The sequence below is a fragment of the Ovis aries genome, chromosome 10 (genome assembly GCF_016772045.2).
Source record: "Ovis aries strain OAR_USU_Benz2616 breed Rambouillet chromosome 10, ARS-UI_Ramb_v3.0, whole genome shotgun sequence".
NCBI lineage: Eukaryota > Metazoa > Chordata > Mammalia > Artiodactyla > Bovidae > Ovis > Ovis aries.
In genome coordinates, this window is record NC_056063.1 from 75996443 (window position 1) to 76013932 (window position 17490).

General features: G+C 46.2%; 1 protein-coding gene and 1 long non-coding RNA gene across 11 annotated transcripts in view; one reads left to right on the forward strand and one right to left on the reverse strand.

The window, feature by feature from the left end:
* CLYBL (citramalyl-CoA lyase) overlaps positions 1 to 11197 on the forward strand; it is a 241165-nt gene extending 229968 nt beyond the window's left edge. For 4 of the 9 annotated variants that reach the window (XR_006061010.1, XR_003590503.2, XR_006061012.1 and 1 more), the window contains 2 exons: positions 1281 to 3685; positions 4441 to 11197. The gene's annotated coding sequence lies outside the window, so the exon portion shown is untranslated. Of the gene's footprint in view, positions 1 to 1280 lie in introns of all 9 variants that reach the window. The other 5 variants (XR_003590505.2, XR_006061008.1, XR_003590504.2 and 2 more) reach the window with 5 other exon arrangements.
* Positions 1 to 17490, reverse strand: part of LOC121820466 (uncharacterized) — a 97489-nt gene that overhangs the window by 48267 nt on the left and 31732 nt on the right. The gene's annotated exons all lie outside the window — the stretch shown is intronic.

Below are 17490 nucleotides of genomic sequence, written 5' to 3' on the forward strand. Positions count from 1 at the left end.
TTTCCACACTTTATTTTACATCGGAACGGGGTGGGGGGTTAAGAGAATGAACAAAATGGAAAATAAATGACTTGCAAAGACCTTAGTACCTGAAAGCCGGCGCGGTGGGAACGGGCAGCTTTTTACTGCTCTGTGACGAATGGTGGTGGTGGTGGTTAGCTGGTTTAAATTCCAGCAACTATTTAGCAGCATATTTCCTTACGAATCTATAAGAACTGCCAGCGACGAAAAGAAAGTGATTTGTAGGAGAAAACCGAAATCATCGTTAGCCCCTTCCGATCGAGCACAGATTTAGCTAAACGGGCTGAAGCCTGCAGAATGTTTCTTTACAATTTTTAATGTTTTACAAAATCTTCGAGGATTTGTTTGTTGTTCACGCCTTTTTTTTTTTTTAATTTTTATTTTCTTCCATTCTAAGCGACCCGCTAGGTTTTACCGTTTGCATCTTGCGACGGGAAGGGCGGCGGATGTTTGGGACCGCGCGCCCCGTCGGAAGGACCTGCGCGCGCGGATCCACCGCGCGCTGAGTCCGCGTCCCCGCCACCCGCGCTTCCCGAAGCCGGAGGTCCGGGCGCACGGTGCGGGGCCCGGCCCGCGCGGTGGCCGCTCCCGAGGCTGCGCCGTCGGGCCGGCGGGCGGGGCGGGGGCGCGCAGTGGGCCGGGACCGCTGGCCGCCCCGAGCCGGCGAGCCCGTCGCGCAGCCCCGCTGCAGTGGTGGCAGATCAAAGGCTGCCCCGTGTCCCCGCGGAGCCCGGACAATCCCGTGCCTTTGTGCGCTGTTGCTAGGAGCCCGAGAAACTAAGAGAAAGTGTCAGGAGCATGTTAATCAGACTCGTTACAGTGCAACAATAACGTCTCTCTCGGGTCTCCCAGGCCCCCGCGCACCCCCGCCGCACCCCGTGCACAGGCCCGACACCTGCGCGGGGTCCTCGCGCCCGCCCCGGGGACCCGCCGGCCCCTGTGCCCTCCTCCGAGGTCGGCGCCGCGGCCGGGCGCCGGGACGAGGCCCTTGGGGGCCCTGCCTAGCGCCAGGCACATCCCTGGGTCCAGGGGTCCCTGACTGAAGCCCGGAGCCCTGAGCCTGCCCAGCGCGGAGCCCATCCCTAACCGGGGGACCCTTGGCCGATCGGGGTCCCCTTGCTTTTCAATCATTGCAGGGGGTGGGAGGGACTGCCCTCTTATTAAGCACGATATTAGAATCAAGAGAAAAAGGAACATTCCCTTTCAGAGAGCTTTTTAGTGACTTGCTTCAAAAGCCTATTTTTTGATTTTCTTATCAGATTCCGTAGAGGATACTTTAAATGATAATTCCGAGTTTCTGGAAGAAAAATAACCCAACCTTTGCTAACGGTAAAGATTCCTCATAACTTTTTCGAGAGAATCACCTCATTCATTCTCTTATTCATTCAACAAACACCTCTTGAGCACGACTGGATGCCAGACAGCTAGTCTGAAAGCCGCAGGACTGGTTCTGGACGCACTTTTCTTTTAAAATTAAAATGTCCTTCTGTGAAGTGAAAAAAGGAGTAAAGGCATAAAATACTATCAAATGTCAAAACAAAAAGAACTGCCACTGGCTACTGCAGTGACAGTAACAGGAGAGGTGCGAATGAAGAATCTGTAGCCTTTGAAAAACTACACGCCATATGCTTTGAAAACCAGCCACTTTTTTTTTCACCCCACCTATTTCATCTCCTTCTCCCTAATTCTTTTGGCCCCTGCGAGTTCAGCCAGGCTGCAGCCCTGACACCAGAGTCCTGCCTGAGGTCTGAGGAACGAAGTCAGCCTTTCCGCGTGTTTGTAAACAGCCTGTCAGATTTGCTAAAAGATCAAACACACTGGGTCTTGGCCCCATTCTGCCCTTGGCCGGACACCGAGAATTGGAAAGCTGCGCTCAGTCTTACGGCCGAATTTGGCCAACTCAGGGTGTTTTTCTCCAATACGAGTTCTTGTTCCGGAATCAGGACAGACATTCAGGAAGGGCAGAGGGGACCAGACTTCTTGGAGTATCACTGCCAAACCCTGAGTCAAAGACAAAGCTTCGCATCACCAGGAAGAACCACCCAGGTTCAGATCACCTGTGCCTACCTATTGACCCAGGGGGGAATCCTGCAACTCCATCAGACTTCTCGGTTGCTCAGAACCTATTTCTCTGTAACACTGTGTGCAGCATGTTGACACAGAGAAAACGGGACATGGTCCCAGAGGTTAGTCTAAGCCCTAGAAGGAACTTCACAGATCCCCTTCATTATATCAGTAAGAGAGTTGATACACTGAACACCAAAAGAAGACCAAACACCGACTATATCCCAACGTTAAAGTATCTAGCTAATTCTGATGTATGGCAGAAACCAACACAATATTGTAAAGCAATTATCTTTCAAGTTAAAAATAAGTACATTTCTTAAAAAAAAAACCTAGCTAAGGAGGTGACCTCAGTGAAAAGAAGGCTGGGTGTTTTCTGTTTTTGTTTTTTGTCTACATAGTGCCACATAGCTGGTTTGGGTTTTGTTTTGACTTGAAACAATGCATCCAGTTGCTTTGGTGATTCAGACGCAGAAAGAGTCCAGAGAAAACTGAACGTTCCATCTGACACAGCTTTGTGGTGTGGAGACTTCCTTCAGAAGACTACCCACTCTAGGCATCTTACTTAATTTTTTTTCTTTTTAATGGGCTCTTTTGGGTTCCATGGAAGGAAGAACATTAAACCAGCATGAACTTCTGGCTTAGAATCTCTGGGAAAACTGTGTTAATAATGCAAACTCCCAAATTTGGAGAGGAACACATCCGTTTCCTCCGTGGAGTTTCCAGGGAGTGGAATTCAGGCAGCGGCTTCCAGGGTGGCTCTGTGATGCTCTTCCCAGCGTGGTGCGAGGGAGCACCGGCTACCAGGAGCCTTGCTGGCATTCCCACACCAACCCAGCAACATGCTGCCTGCCCCCCGGGGGGCCCTGGCCACTGCGCAGCTGGACTCTGCCTGCCTGGTTTCAGGGCCTGACACTCCAGTGCAAAGGCTGTGCACAAGCCGCCACCCCCGCCTCTCCATGGTACCCAACAACTCCTAACCATTTTGCAAGACGCAGCTTAAAGAGCACTTCTGTGAAGTCTTCCCAGCTCCCCAGAGACAACGTGCTGGCCCTCCCCTGGTTCTCCACTGCACTGGGTCAAGAGCTCTGATGTAATACTTTGTGTGCTGGGGTGGCTGGGTGTCCCCGAAACAGCGTGGGGCGCTGAACAAAGGACACTGCCACGCATGTCAAGATCCCACTCCTCCTCATCGCTCAGCCCCCTGCACCCCCGTAAGAGCTCACTAAAGATGTTTTCACTAAAAGTAGGCCCTGAGACCTCAGTTTCCTCCATCAGACATCCTGCCTCCCAGATGAGTACAAATATTGGCCCTTCCAGTGGACTTGCTCAAGGTCACACAGCTGGCAAAACCAAGAATTCGACCACAGTCTGGAAATGAAATCGCAGAACCACACGGGTGCACAACCGTGAACCCCCTGTTATGCTCCCCACAAAGGAAGCGCCAGAGGAGCTTTTTGAAGCAACGAGAACATAGCTGAAGCCTCTTTTTCAACAGCTGCCTCCCTCAGAGACACTGCCTGACCCTGGCGAGGGTGTGCGAGATCCTCACAGTTCAAACAGCCAGGGAGCCCTGCTGCCACGCAAGCCCCTCCTCCAGGTAGGCTTCGTGCCGCCCCCCCGCCCCGAGCCCCTCCCAGACTAAAGAGCCCTGCACACATTTTGCCAGGATGACCCCCTGGGAGGACTGGTGCAATGGATGGATGATGTTGTGGGTGGTATCAGGAAAGGGGTTCCAGGAGAGGGCTGAAGGAGCTGGACCTGGACCCAAGGATGGGGTCTCCTCTTGGCTGCCCCCTACTCCTGCAGCATCCCCCCGTGGCCCCTGCCCTTCTGTGCATCACCTTGCATTCCATCCAGCCCCTCCATCCACTGTTCTCCTTCTATTTCCCTTTTCCTTATAATTTTTGACCTTCCTTCTTCTTGCAAATTCGCAAACCAAAAAATAATGAATGTAGGGAAGAAAACAAAAGTGGGTAAAAATTAATTTTTCCAGTGACGTGTCTGTGTTTGGGAAGTAGCAAGTCGAGGGTTCTTAAGCTGTGAACTCCCCCTCTAGGACCCTCTGTGGTCCTTCATTTACTGTGAACTTGGCAGGGGGTAGTTTATTGGCCCATTTCACTGCAGAGAGCCGGAGTGCAGAGGAGAGCTAATACCATACTTTGGAAATCCATGGAGAAATGTCAGTGAGGCTGCTAATCACTCAGTAAACTAAACACTGCTGCCAAAGCTGCTATTTCTCACGTCCAGCATTTTGACTGCGCCGTCTTAAAGCAGGGCCAACATTCAGATTCTCATTAAGCGAACCAGAAGATGCGGGTCTGGCAAACTGGTTACTCGTTCTTTATGTTTCAGGAGACGTCATGTGAGTGTGCAACCTGCAACTCACGTGGGAACCCAGAAGGCTGCTTACGAATAACAGAGTTTAAAGAGATAAAAATCTGCTTTCTATCCCATTCTTAACTTTATTTCTTCGGAGGAGGACATTAACAGAAAGGTAACAGTAAATGATTATTTATAAAAACAGGTATTTTCAAATTATGATAAACATTCCACTTTGGATGACTGAGGGTGGAATCCCCCCAAATCTTTTTTTTTTTCACAACTTGGCTTTGCAAAGAGCTTTGTGAAAACCAGTCCATCTTTGCATCATCTAAGGAATTTTAAATTGTGACATATATTTATGAGACTATTTCAGGCGAATATTTTCAAAATAAGTAGCAAATAAATGGGTCATGAATTTGCATGCACTGCCTCTGAAAATGAGCACATTTGAAAACAGTTGGCTCCAAAGGCACCACTGGCCTTTTCCCTTCCTTCTCAGAGAGCATATGTCTTGCATTAGTACTCAGAAAAGAGCGTGTTTCCATAGCCTCCAGTGCTGCGTTAATAAAAATCGTGATGATTTTAGGACTGCACCTTCATTTTTTGAATTTTCAAAACTTGTCCCTTTTTGCTCTTTTATTTTCTTTCAACAAAACAAAGACTGGAGAACCCCTTTAAGAAATTTTATACATTCCCACAGAGTCTCAGTTTGTTGACCTTCAGGCCACAGAGTAAAACCTTCCTTTTAAGTCAAGCATTCCCCATTGGGAAGCGCTCCAGCTTTTTCTTTTTATGAGGAATTTTAACTGCTGGACTTAATTTAATTATTGTATTTTGTGCATACACCCAGAAGCCCCAGGGCATGAGCTTTACTTTTTTTCAAAACTTTCAAATGAATATCTTTAGAAATGCACATTTCTGATGGTAACCTTCCTTCTTCACTTGTATTTCTGATCTAAATACCAGACTTGGATGGTTCTGTTTCCTGACTTATTCATGGAGAGGCTTCAATGTCACATGTTTTTGCAACAGACACTCTTCTCCGGTAGACACGGAATATGGTCATTTGTGTCCTGAACTTGGGACCCCAGACTTCATAGCAAGAAAATAAAAACCATCTCCAGTTGAACTACATTTGAAAACTTGATGGTTCTGGGGACATAGTCTTCAATGAAAAGGGTTCCTAGTTTGAAACCAGGAGCATGCTGGCCCCATGGTTGCAGTTTGCCACCATCTCTAGTTTCTGTGACACAGTCCCCGACCTCAGCTGCTCCTCCCAGGTCTCTCTCTCTCTCTTTCTCTCTCTCTCTCTCTCTCTCTCTCTCTCACACACACACACACACACACACACACAAACACACGGAGGTGTCATCTCAAGCTACCGGCAAAGATTGAATATCTTCATTTCTCCTCTCTTATCCATAAAGTTTCACTTGAGCCTTCTGATTTCCACTTGGAAACACTTTGACCACATTCTGACTCTCAAAGACAAAAAATCCTTTTTTTTTTTTGGTGTTGACTTAAAACTCATATAGGAATATTGGAATCTGGAACAAACATAAACTTGCCAGATTCATAAGCTCCACCGAAAATATTTCATGAGGGTTGGACCACTTATTAAGTAAGTTTCATTTTAGGATTTCTGAGACCTCTGAATTTAGGAAGATGTTTTGAAGCAGAATTATCTGCTACGTGAATCTGATTCTCTTATTTATTATGACTTAAAATTGTAGAAATCACAGCATTTTGGTGCCAAAGAAGGACTTTTAAGATCACCTTAGCCAAAGATCTGGACCCTGGCACATATTAGAATTATCAGGTGAACATTTAGTAAATACCCCAGTTGAACCCATCATTTTGTAGGTTAAAAAGACAAACAACCAAACAAAACTCTGAAAGACACAATATGGCTTTTACATTAGAGGTCTAAGGTACCATATCGTAACATGATTTGGCAACTCCTGGCTATGCTAAACTTTAAAAAGTAAACTTAGGTCTCCGTAACTACATTTTGGGCCATACCGTTTGAACAGTAGTTTAGTGATTCTTCCCACGATATACTTTGGAATTTTATCCACATGCACATCCCTGACTGGTCACAGAATAGGTTGGAATGGTCACAGCCTTGAGATGTCTCCCTTTAACTTTTGAAATAAGGTACACTTGTATGGATGTCTGCCCTTCCTGTGAACTCACTTAAGTTGGCTCTTTTCAGTGGCAGTGTCATGCTCCATGACTGATAGTCTCGAACTTATTTTTTATGTAAAATATCTCGGCAAAAGCAGTATTTCTCCCAGTGTCATCTGATGATCTCAAAACACTCGAACCATAGAGCTTTACAACATACCGGTTTTATAAAAACAGAAGCAAAGGGACATCCCAGGGCCCCTCGAAGGCAGACGTGAGCTTAGCTGTCACCTCTGATGGCCCCAAGAGAGCAAGGGAAACCACACTGAAAGCAAGGGCTCCTTCTAGGAAAAAGTCTCAGCTGGGGTCTCCCTGGCCCTTTGAGCCAGCTTGGCCAATGCTGGCCCTCACCCCGCCTCCCCCAAGTACAGTACCCCCTCACCCTTCCCACACCGTAGCTGCCTCCTATTCCCCTTCCCCATGCATCGGAGGTGGCATGCTTGCAGGTCACCAAGGGAAAAGGGGCGCTCCAGTCATTTGGACTAAAGGGCCAAGGACCTCCCAGGAAAGATCCAGGGAGCTTTGATCTCAATTATTTGCCTTGGGCTGAAAGACCTCTATTGGGACACTCCTCAAGGATCCTAATAAGGCCAGGACCTGGGATCCCAGATGCAAACCTTTTTTCTTTTTTTTTTTTTTAAATGAAAGGAATGCCGAGATGCAATGATTAAAGCTATAGAGTTACAGGGAGATGGCACGCTAATATGTGGCATACCTACATAGTATACGCTCATTAATTCACTCCTCCGGCAGATATTAATTGAGCTTCTACGGTGTGCCTGCAGTAAGTGATGTCACTGTGTCACTGATGGGCTCAGAGGGTCATCCTGAGGCTGGCCCCAAGGCCCCCGAGTCCAATAGATCCTTCAGAGTGAAAGAACGTGGGTGGTTAAAGCCTTTCTCATTCTGGTTCCCCAGCCCCCATCCTGTTCTAATTACTCTTCCTTATCCTTTACAACAAACGTGCACCAAGATCGCAGCTCCAGGCCTGAGACCGAAAAATCAGCAAGAAATCAAGAGTATCTTAGAGGTAGATTCTCATGCAATCATAAAAAAAGAATGTTTATGAAAAGATTTTTAAAACATTTAATGACAAGAACTGCTGAAACATTTGCCCTTGCTTGGTTATTTCACTTTCTGCCCCTTTACACTTTTCTATACTTTTCAAATTGGCTACAGTGAACTCGTATCATTGTGATAGCCAAGAAATACGATGAATGATAAAATTGTGGTTGTTTAGTCGCCTCTGTCGTGTCTGACTCTTGTGACCCCATGGACTGTAGCCTGGCAGGCTCCTCTGCCCATGGAATTTCCCAGGCAAGAATACTGGAGTGGGTTGCTATTTCCTTCTCCAGGGGATCTTCCCAAGCCAGGGATTGAACCCAAGTCTCCTGTGCTGGCAGGAGGATTCTTTACCATCTGAGCCACGAGGGAAGCCCAAATGTGGGATTTGGGGTTTTTCCTTATTGTCTAAAATGGATCTAAGTTTTGTAAACAGAAAAATGTTTGTTACCATTTAATTTTGTTGTTTTAAGTAAGGATGACTAGAGGTGAGCAAAATAAATCTAGACAAAAATCAGAATTTGTTTTTTGTTTCCCACTCGAAGCTAGTGGGACCATAGTTCCCAGACCAGGGATTGAACCCAGGCCCCCACTCTATGCTGTGGAACCATGGAATCCTAACCACTGGACTTCCAGGGAAGGCCCCAAAATCAAAATTTGGATGAGAGTGAAAGTTCATTGTTATTACAAGAGTAGTCAGAAACTGAACCAGAGAAAATCTAGAACAATAATATAAGCTTTTTGACTGTTGCTGCTAAGTTGCTTCAGTCGTGTCCAACTCTGTGCAACCCCATAGAGGGCAGCCCACCAGGCTCCCCTGCCCCCTGGATTCTCCAGGCAAGAACACTGGAGTGGGTTGCCATTTCCTTCTCCAATGCATGAAAGTGAAAAGTGAAAGTGAAGTCGCTCAGTCATGTCAGACTCTTCGAGATCCCACGGACTGCAGCCCACCAGGCTCCTCTGTCTGTGGGATTCTCCAGGTAAAAACACTGGAGTGGGGTGCCATTGCCTTCTCCAAGTTTTTTGACTAGCAAACTAAATCATTTTTTGAGTGCAAACCTCCAAGGCTAAAACCTGCCAAGGCTGGTGGCAGTGTAACTAGGTATAGTCCTCCTGGAAAATATCTGGCAATATGTATCCACAGACTTACTGTTACTTACTTATTCCTTTTACCTCTGGATCTGGGAAAGTCTGTGATCCTAAATATAGAAAAAGCCTCATTCACAAACACAACTCACAGTTGTATCATTTAAATTAGAGAAGTATGGAAACCATGATGGAATACTAAGCAGCCACTTAAAACTTGTGTTTCTGAATAAAATAAAGAAAAGCTTCATCTACCAACAGATACCAAGCTGTGCATGTAGAGTCTGGAGCTGAACTGTCTGACTTCTATCTACTTCTTACATTTGAGGAACCTTGGGCAAGAAACTAGCCTCTCTGTGCCTCAGTTTTATTCTCTGTGAAATGGGGGTAATAGTGGTACCTATCTCATAGGATGGTTATGAGACTTAACTGAAAAGATGAGTACCTGACACATGGTATGCCCTCAACAAGTGTTAGCTGTTATTATTATTACAATGTGATTTCGTGTGTGTATAGTCGCTGAGTCGTGTCTGAGTGGGTTGCCATTTCCTTCTCCAAAGGTGTTAACAAGAAATCGCAACAGAAGAAAATTCACCAAAATGTTAGCAATTATTGTGTCTGGAGGTAGAGCCTATTGCTGATTTTCATTTTGACTTCTTTTTACATTTTTGTGTTTCCAAATTTTTCATGAAATATATATCAAAAATTTTAAAAAGCAAGTTGGAGCTAATTATAAACAGAATCTATGAAACACCGCTTTTGATGGTACTGCGGTCACCTAGAAGGCGCTGGGTAGAGAGACCCTGGCAGGAAATTTTCATACGATCTAAAGCCTCCTGCTGCCAGGATGTGGGCACTGGGAGGATGGGCTCAGCTGTGGCCAGTCATGGACCGTGCCCAGGACTGGCATGAGAGGAACCTGATCCCCACCCCCCCACCCCTGCCTTGGCCACCTACTCCTGGTGGGTCCTGAAGAAAGCCTGCTCCTTTTCCATTAGGAGGATCTTAATGGCATTAGCAGCCTCAGAGAACTGGAAAAGTGGGTCAAGAGAATGTTTGAGATACTGCGGGAGGAAAAGCGGCCCGGAACGCCGCTCCTTTCCAGCTGTCCACCCTCGGAATTCCCTCTCCTGGGGGGAGGGCCTGTCTGCTCTGTTTACACACCTGGACCTGGTGCGAGGGGCGGTCTGCACGGTGGCTCCCAGACCATTTGTGGAATCATTCCTGCTTCCAGGCGGCAGGCCACAGGCAAGCCTTCAAAGAAATCCCAGAAGCCAAGTGCACTCTCTGTCATCACTTAATAAGGCTTGAAGCTTTTCATATAACAAAAGGGGATGACGCGGTTCCCCCTCGCCTTGTGGGAACCCAATCACTCTTGCGCCGGCTCTACACCAAAAGGGCTCGCTCTTACCTTTAAACATGAGATCTGACTAACAGTGGGCTACCAGGGCTGCTGGTCCGTAAAAGAGGAAGTAAACAGCTGTTGGCGACTTGACTTCATCACACAGTATGCAAAGGAAGGAACTGCAAGTTGCCGTGACAGATAATCTAGTATTATTTTTGGCAAAATGCACAAACGTGTCAACGTTAAGGAATGCCGGCATCATTTTTTTAATATCTGTTCTTGCGAGGTTGGAATTAAGCCACAGAGACAGAAATTTCTTCTATTTTGTTCATTCCTAGCACTAAGCATGATGCTTGTTCTTAGTCAATTTTTGTTGAATGAGCTAATGGATTGATGAACAAATGAGAGAGGGTCTCCTCTCTACTGTGTTAGATCATGGGGACAGAGAAAGAAATAACTCACAGTCCCACCCTCAGAAGCTCACTCTAGTGGTGGAACCAGACACACTAATGGAAAATGACTCAAATACAAAATGACTGATTCCCCAAATCATACCACTAATAGTAGACTTGTTTCAGCTCCTCCTGTGTGTCAGATACTTATACACAGTAAAATGTCATCCTAAAACAAATTTAAAAAAGTTAAGGGATATCCCCAGCAGTCCAGCGGTTAAGACTCTACCTCCTACTGCGAGGGTTCAATCTTTGGTCAGGGAACTTCGATCCTGCACACTGCAAAGTGTGGGGGAAAAAGAAATTAAATTAAATATGATCCATTCCTTCAAAATTCACAGTCCATTCTGGAAAACAAACATGAAGCATAGAAGGCACAATACCACAAGGAAAGCAAAACAGAAATGTGGACTCAGTTGATTTAATCATGCAGACTGGCATCAGACTGCTTGAGTTCACAAAGCTATGTGACCGTGGACAAGTTGCTTAGCTCCTCTGGGCTTTAGCTCTCCCATTTGTAAAATGAGGTTAATACTAGAACCTATCTTTTAGGGTTGTTATGAAGAGTAAATGAGTTAACATCTGTAAAGCTCAGGATTTTTTTATAAGCCAGCTTGTACTAAGTACCATATAAATAAATATGAGATAAATTAAACTTCCCTGTGTTCTGTGAATTTTAAATTCTCATTAAGAACTCTGTTTGACTTTCTCTTTGTGTATGCCTGACGACTCTCCCCCACTAGGACTTGTGATGCGGTGTAACTCCAAAACCGTGGACTCGCTCAGGTTAATCAGGGAAGGAGACGTAAGATTCCTGTTTGTGGAAGATGATAAGCATTTAAAGTGAAGTTGCTCAGTCGTGTCTGACTCTTTGTGACCCCATGGACCGTAGTCTACCAGGCTCCTCCGTCCATGGGATTTTCTAGGCAAGAGTACAGGAGTGGGTTGCCGTGGCCTCTTCCAGGGAATCTTCCCAACCCAGGGATCGCACCCAGGTCTCCTGCATTGTAGGCAGACACTTTACCATCTGAGCCACCTGGGAAGCCTGAATAAGCATTTAACCAAAAGAAGAATATTCTCAAAGCCAAGAAACATCTAAGTGCGGGTTGCAAATGCTTTCTAAATAACTACTACTCCCCCTCCCTTGGTCCAGGGCAGACATGGCTAATCGACCTCAGAATCCTTTCCAACTGAGTCCAGATGCAGGCTCAGCACTGCTTCCAAACAGGGCCCAGGCAGGGACTGCTAACCAGGGCCTGTCGTGTGTCTCTACCTCTGCCTCTCTGGCCTAAACCTTACCTTTGGATCAGCCTCAGGGTCCTTTTTCTCACTGAACATACTGGGTGCCCTCCTGTCCCCCAGAGCCATGGCATGACTGCCCTTCTCCTAGGACTGAAGCCTGGATCCCACAGTGACCTGCCTGCCCCCACTCCTGAGAGAGCACCACTGTTGCTGTTGTTCAGTCACCAAGTCTTGTCTGACTCTTTGCAGCCCCATGATCTGCAGCACACCAAGATTCCCTGTCCTTCACTCTCTCCCAGGAGAGAGTGTCCACTGAGTCAAACTCATGTGCTTTGAGTCAGTGATGCTATCTAACCATCTCATCCTCTGTTGTCCCCTTCTCCTCCTGCCCTCAATCTCTCCCAGCTTCAGGGTCTTTTCCAATGAGTTGGCTTTTTGCATCAAGTGGCCAAAGTATTGCAGATTTAGCTTCAGCATCAGCCATGAAATTAAAAGATGCTTGCTCCTTGGAAGAAAACCTATGACAAACCTAGACAGCGTATTAAAAAGCAGAGACATCACTTTGCTGACAAAGGTCCGTCTAGTCAAAGCTATGCTTTTCCAAGTCATGTATGGATGTGAGAGTTGGCCCATAATGAAGGCTGAGCACTAAAAATTGATGCTTTCAAATTGTGGTGCTGGAGAAGACTCTTGAGAGTCCCTTAGACAGCAAGATCAAACCAGTCATTCCTAAAAGAAGTCAACCATGAATATTCACTGGAAGGACTAATGCCGAAGCTGAAGCTCCACTATTCTTGGCACTTGATCACCAGTGGGGCCGGCTCTGTTAATACTTGGCCCTCCCTGTGGGTCCATGGTCACTGGCTGACTCTGACTGCAGCCAAGCAAGTCACTTACCCCTTCTCTGAGCCACCAGCTCCTTCTAGGTAAACATACCCTCCCTCGGGTTGCTGTGAGGCTTGAAAGTGATCATGTGTGTAAGTGACGCCGGCTCTCTGTCAAAAGTAAATGCCATCTTCCCACTGGCCACACACAGCGCCTTCGTGACTTCACCCCCAGGGTCCCGCACAAAACAGGGCTGGGGGTTTCTGTCCAAGCCACCAGTGTCCCCACTCAACAGAACTGTCAGACCCAGGGATCAAAGCCACATCTCGTGTGCCTCCTGCATTGCAGGTGCGTTCTTCCCCAACCTGGGAAGCCCTAAAAAATATTAGTCCCTCAGTCGTGTCCAACTCTTTGTGACCCCATGGACTGGAGCCCGTCAGACTCCTCCGTCTACAGGATTTTCCAGGCAAGAATACTGGAGTGGGTTGTCCTTCCCTTCTCCAGGGCATCTTCCTGACCCAGGGATCGAACCTGGGTCTCCTGCACTGCAGGCAGATTCTTTACTGACTGAGCCACCAGGGAAGGCCCTAATTCAGACCAAGCCCCTCTATTTAGGAGCCTCTCTCATTACCTCCTCCAACTAGACCTCAGTATGGATGACTCAGCGATGAGCTCCTGTCTCAGCTACGAGGGTCCTTTGCACTACTTGGATGCAATCTCAAAAACGACAGAATCATCTCTGTTTGTTTCCAAGGCGAACCATTCAATATCACAGTAGTCCAAGCCTATACCTCTACCAGTAACACTGAAGAAGCTGAAGTTGAATGGTTCTATGAAGACCTACAAGACCTTTTAGAACTAACACCCAAAAAAGATGTCCTTTTCATTATAGGGGACTGGAATGCAAAAGTAGGAAGTCAAGAAACACCTGGAGTAACAGGCAAATTTGGCCTGGGAGTACAGAATGAAGCAGGGCAAAGGCTAATAGAGTTTGGCCAAGAGAACGCACTGGTCATAGCAAACACCCTCTTCCAACAACACAAGAGAAGACTGTACACATGGACCTCACCAGATGGTCAACACCAAAATCAAATTGATTATATTCTTTGCAGCCAAAGATGGAGAAGCTCTATACAGTCAGCAAAAACAAGACCGGAAGCTGACTGTGGCTCAGATCATGAACTCCTTATTGCCAAATTCAGATTTAAACTGAAGGAAGTGGGGAAAACCATTAGACCATTCAGGTACGACCTAAATCAAATCCCTTCTGATTATACAGTGGAAGTGAGAAATAGATTTAAGGGACTAGATCTGATAGAATGCCTGATGAACTATGGATGGAGGTTCGTGACATTGTACAAGAGACAGGGATCAAGACCATCCCCAAGAAAAAAGAATGCAAAAAAGCAAAATGGCTGTCTGGGGAGGCCTTACAAATAGCTGTGAAAAGAAGAGAAGTGAAAAGCAAAGGAGAAAAGGAAAGATATAAGCATCTGAATACAGAGTTCCAAAGAATAGCAAGAAGAGATAAGAAAGCCTTCCTCAGCGATCAATGCAAAGAAATAGAGGAAAACAACAGAATGGGGAAGACTAGAGATCTCTTCAAGAAAATTAGAGATACCAAGGGAACATTTCAGGCAAAGATGGGCTCAATAAAGGACAGAAATGGTATGGACCTAACAGAAGCAGAAGATACTAAGAAGAGGTGGCAAGAATACACAGAAGAACTGTACAAAAAAGATCTTACGACCCAGATAATCATGATGGTGTGATCACTCACCTAGAGCCAGACATCCTGGAACGTGAAGTCAAGTGGGCCTTAGAAAGCATCACTATGAACAAAGCTAGTGGAGGTGATGGCATTCCAGTGGAGCTATTTCAAATCCTGAAAGATGATGCTGTGAAAGTGCTGCACTCAGTATGCCACCAAATTTGGAAAACTCAGCAGTGGCCATAGGACTGGAAAAGGTCAGTTTTCATTGAATCCCAAAGAAAGGCAATGCCAAAGAATGCTCGAACTACCGCACAACTGCACTCATCTCACATGCTAGTAAAGTAATGCTCAAAATTCTCCAAGCCAGGCTTCAGCAATATGTGAACTGTGAACTTCCAGATGTTCAAGCCGGTTTTAGAAAAGGCAGAGGAACCAGAGATTAAATTGCCAACATCTGCTGGATCATCAAAAGAGCAAGAGAGTTCCAGAAAAACATCTATTTCTGCTTTATTGACTATGCCAAAACCTTTGACTGTGTGGATCACAATAAACTGTGGAAAATTCTGAAAGAGATGAGAATACAGACCACCTGACCTGCCTCTTGAAAAACCTATATGCAGGTCAGGAAGCAACAGTTAGAACTGGACATGGAACAACAGACTGGTTCCAAATAGGAAAAGGAGTACGTCAAGACTGTATACTGTCACCCTGCTTATTTAACTTCTATGCAGAGTATATCATGAGAAACGCTGGGCTGGAAGAAGCACAAGCTGGAATCAAGATTGCCGGGAGAAATATCAGTAACCTCAGATATGCAGATGACACCACGCTTATGGCAGAAAGTGAAGAACTAAAGAGCCTCTTGATGAAAGTGAAAGAGGAGAGTGAAAAAGTTGGCTTAAAGCTCAATATTCAGAAAACTTAAGATCATGGCATCCGGTCCCATCACTTCATGGGAAATAGATGGGGAAACAGTGGAAACACTGTCAGGCTTTATTTTGGGGGGGTTCCAAAATCACTGCAGATGGTGACTGCAGCCATGAAATTAAAAGATGCTTACTCCTTGGAAGGAAAGTTATGACCAACCTAGACAGCATATTAAAAAGTAGAGACGTTACTTTGTCAACAAAGGTCTGTCTAGTCAAGGCTATGGTTTTTCCAGTGGTCATGTATGGATGTGAGAGTTGGACTGTGAAGGAAGCTGAGCTCCAAAGAATTAATGCTTTTAAACTGTGGTGTTGGAGAAGACTCTGAGAGTCCCTTGGACTGCAAGGAGATTCAACCAGTCCATCCTAAAGGAGATCAGTCCTGGGTGTTCATTGGAAGGACTGATGTTGAAGCTAAAACTCCAATACTTTGGCCACCTCATGCGAAGAGCTGACTCATCTGAAAAGACCCTCATGCTGGGAAAGATTGAGGGCAGGAGGAGAAGGGGATGATAGAGGATGAGATGGTTGGATGGCATCACCGACTCAATGGACATGAGTTTGGGTTAACTCCGGGAGTTGGTGATGGACAGGGAGGCCTGGTGTGTCAAAAAGAGTAGGACACGACTGAGTGACTGAACTGAACTGAACTTCCCCGTGATGCTCAGCCTCTGGCCATTTCCATCTCCTGCCTCCCCCACTCTGCCTCCTCCGACTCTTACCAAGAGTCCTACCAAGTATGTGTGTGACATTCCCCCACCCCACTCCATCACACAGGGTCTCCTCCGGTCCCACCCTCAAATCCAAAATACCAGCCTTGACCCCTTAGGACGCACCCAGCATTCTGGTCCAGCGAGGGAATCAGGAGCCCGCACCCCTGACCCTTCACCCCATACCCACCACTCTTGCTGGGCTCATCCTCAGAGGCAGCTCCTCCAGTGCCCTTCTCTTAAAGGCTCCATCAACATTTTCAACTGAAGCTTCTGTTCAGTTTACAAGTCAACTAGGAAACACAATGAGCCCAGGCGGAAATCTACCTTTTAGCAGGGAGCAACTCAGCCCAGAGAGGACCCAGGGAGGCCACGCGGCCTTAAAATCTCGGCCAACTTAATATCTACATTAACTGCAGATTTGTGTGGGGAGCAGCCGCTTCTTTTAATTGCTCTGAATAAATCTTCTGGGTGATTTTCAGAAAGATGTGGCCTGCAGCAGCACCAGCCCGTATTACCAGGAAGTACTTTGGGGGTATTGTGTGCTGAGAAAGGCGTTACATCAATTGAAACTCCTTTTTTGCTTGGAGCCAAGTCCTGAAAGTTCATGCAGTGAGAAACACTTCTCGCTGTGCACAAACTGTGAATTGTATATAAAATTAAATTTTCTGATTAAAATCTGCATTGTTGGGTCTCCTGCTGCCTGCCACCATTTCGCCGAAATCAGATACTATTTGTGGTAATGGCAACGAGGGAAACCTGTTATCATTGATTGTAAACTGGCTTCACTCCTACGGCCTAAAAATCTGGAGAGCTTTAGTGTGCAAACATTGCATTTTCCATACAAATATTACTGAGCCGAGTTTTACTACTGATTCATCAGCCAGGGTGCCAGCAGGTTTGCAGCCCAACCCCGACAGCCTTAAATCTCCTGCTCACCCAGCCGTGGGCTGCAGGCAGGCTCCGAGAGGTGGGAGGTGCCCGCAGGAGGGTGAGATAGGCATCCAGAAACTTCTGCTGGGGTTTTATTAGGATTTTTTATGTGGACCATTTTAAAAATTCTTTATTGTTACAATATCGCTTCTTTTTTTTGTTTTTAATGTTTTGGATTTGGGGCCATGAGGCATGTGGGATCCTAGCTCCCTGACCAGGGATTGAACCCACACCCCCAACCCTGGAAGGCAAAGACTCAACCACTGGACCAGCAGGGAAGTTATCCCCCTCCTTTTTTTTTTTTTTTTTTGAGACTTTTTTTGTCTGTTGTTTCTTAATTTTTAAAATACCTTTCATGTCAAAATCTCAACCACTGGACCAGCAGGGAAGTCCCCCACTCCTGGTTTTTTTTTTTGTTTTTTTTTTTGGTCTGTTGTTCTTTAATTTTTAAAATACCTTTCTTGGGAATTCCCTGGCAGTTCAGTGGTTAGAGATCAGAGGTTTTCACTGCCAGGACAAGGGTTTGATCCCTGGTTCAGGGGAACTAAGATCCCTCAACCCTGGTCAAAGAAAACAAAAATCAATAAAAGAAAAGCAA